Here is a 2,952-nt window from a genome sequence, read left to right as displayed (position 1 = left end):
TGAAGCACCTCTGCAAACTTTAAGGAGGTGCCTGCTGAGGAGCAAGTGGCTTTCACATGCCCCACCTTCTTCATTGCCTGCAAGGGAAAGTATGAAGAGACAAGCTGGTGGCTAGGGGAGGATTTTGCTGAAGTTAGCTGCTAGCTACACACCAGAGGTGTGTTGGGGGAAGACTGTACATGCCAAGGTACTAAGAGTTATTAGCAAAGGAAGATAAGAATGGTAACACATAGTGCTTATGCATGGATACCTATGAACTTGTAGTCTAAAAGATTCACAAATCAGAGGAAATAATAACAGTTACATGTAGGGTGAAGGAAAACAGTAGTTCTGTAGCAGTCCAATCAACAGCCAAAAGGACTGCAGAGAAAATAACTTTGAAAGACCTCCACTTCAACCACGTTTCTTTTCTTGTTTCCTTTTCTTGTGCGGGAAGGAGGTTACTGGCTTTTAGATTTTCCCCACATATACTTGCATATTTATAAGTTTGGCTGTAATTTTCTCCTACTTTCAGAACCGTCTCACAAACACAAAACTTGGTCATAGAAGAAAAAAAAAAAAAAAGGCAAATCAAAGCATACATTGATTCCTCTCAAATGCTGCTATCTATATGTTCAGTGTCATTAAACTGTGATATAAAAATGAGGCCAAGTTTTTTCATTTCCTGGCAGAAGACTGTGCAACAGCAGATGAGCAGGTGAATAACCCCTTCCACAGATCCGGTTACTAACATGCCCAGCGGTCTCAGATATGAAATGACTTACTGAGAACTGCTGGAGTTGATGCTGTTCTCACAGTTCATGCACTGTCTTCCCATTCTACACATGAGGAAAATGCGTAATAAAAACAGCCAGTTCTGGCCTTACAACTTTTCATTGAAAATTCAAAACCATTCCACCTGTCAAGAGGCCTTCAGCATCATATTAACATTTTTTCAATCCTATTTTTTTCTATTCCTGTCTGCAGCGCTCCTGCCCAAAACCAAGTCATCCAACACTGTGCAGTAAGAAATAAGCATTACCAGCTTCGATAAAGGGGTAAACCAAGTAAAATTCTATAGACAGAATTTTACAGAAAATCTGACTAAATAATTCAAAGGTCCTTGCTAAACTGTAATGAAGCCGAGGATCAACTTCCTTCTCTCTCAGGAAAAAGCCTGAAAAATTGCTACTCTAAGTCTCAGCCAGCCAATCATTACGCAGAAGAGATGACTAAAAATGCCTTGGCTAATCACATTGCTTTTGTAATTCAGAAGCCTGTAATGTTATGAGTAAGAAGAGAATGGCAAGCACACTATGCAGAGGTTTGTATGCTACAGAGTATAAGGCAGTACGCACATGACTTTAGTCATTAAGTCATTTCTTCGCATTAGGAAACTACACTCACCACCCCTGATTAAACACCTCTGATTAAAGAGATGTTCCTGAAATGACACAGGGTGACAACATTCCTGTTGGTGTTGCTTCTGGGAAAAAGATCGCAAACTGGACAAGCAGACTTGGCTATTTGTCCCAAAACAAAAAACCTGAGTTGGAAGTGGATAAACTCAGACTGTTCTATTAGCTTCCATAGTGGCTGAACTGATGACTTCTGAGCTTGGAGACCCTTGGGGATATTTGGCTCAATAATGAAGGGGTATGGTAGCATCAAGACCTTGGAAAGATGATGTCTGCCTACAGAAAAAAAGAAATACTCTAACCAAACATCACTGAGGAGAGCCTGATTGAGGTGGAAAGGGAGGAAGGGAGTGGCCAGCCTCCCAAAAGACAGCTGAGAAGCAAGTACCTCTTGAATACCTCAAGGAAAGAAGGAAGATGGACCAACCTCCAGCCCTCTATCACCTTTCTTGCCCCAGGGGAACTCTTGGATGCTGTTGGAGTTTCCTCCACAGTTAGTGCTGGACAGCATTGAGCTGGAGGGAGCCACCAAAAAGAGAGCTAAAAGCAACTTCTTAACCAGCTCTAGTTCTATAAAAGACTGTCATTCTCCAGTAATTTGCCTATAAGAATAATTCACACCAGATACAAAAGCCACACTTCTAACTCTGCTGGACTTTTCTTGACCTTTATCATGTTTAAGTAGATTCTCTTCTCCCTTCCTATCCAAAAAAAAAAAAAAAAAAAAAAAAAACCAGCTCCAGAACACCTGAACTATTCTTTTTTAAAGTTAATATTTTTAATAATATCTGAAGAACGGTCAAAAGAGGAATTGGACTTACTTATGAAATTTCTCATTAGGGGGAGAGGAAGAAATGTAATACATTTATTCTACAATACATCTACATTCAGTTATATATCCATGTTAGTTTATCAACATCAGTGCTTTGGTGGACAAGACTCTTGCTTCTTGGGAATGAAATACAATTGTCTCCTGAGTTACAGACTGGTCTCTATACAACTTGAAGAGGCGTGCTGCCTGTTACCTATGCTTTCTTTACCAAGTCCCCTTTATCTCTCAGATGTGTGCACATATCATTTAGTATATTCCCCAAAAATGCTTTGGGCATCTCTTCTGCTAGTCTTTGGTAACAGCACTGACATTTGAGTGCTGTTACATTTTGCATTATGCTATGTAAATCAGCTCTTTCCCCAAAGCCACTGCACTTCAGTGTACTGGGTAAACAAGTAGTTAGACTGTGGCAATCACATCATCTTATAGCAACATACCTAGCAGCTATATTTTACATTATATGGTTATTTAACAACTACAATGCTGTGAACAGACTACTGGTATCTTATTCCATTTCTTTAGTGTGCTTCTTTGTGTGCAATCACAATACATCTTGCAATACCCCCTCACATGCTATTTGTTTCAGTAATATTTAGATTCACTGCACTGAACACGTTCCAGAATTGCTGAAGCAAAATTGCTCTTCATATAGGTAACTGCAGCACACGCACATATGGTATGAAACAGAACACAGTTGACTGTGAGCAGAAACAGCAATGGTCC

The sequence above is a fragment of the Dromaius novaehollandiae genome, chromosome 5, assembly GCF_036370855.1.
Source record: "Dromaius novaehollandiae isolate bDroNov1 chromosome 5, bDroNov1.hap1, whole genome shotgun sequence".
Lineage (NCBI taxonomy): Eukaryota > Metazoa > Chordata > Aves > Casuariiformes > Dromaiidae > Dromaius > Dromaius novaehollandiae.
The sequence above is the reverse complement of the archived record's forward strand: the minus strand, read 5'-3'. Positions refer to the sequence as shown.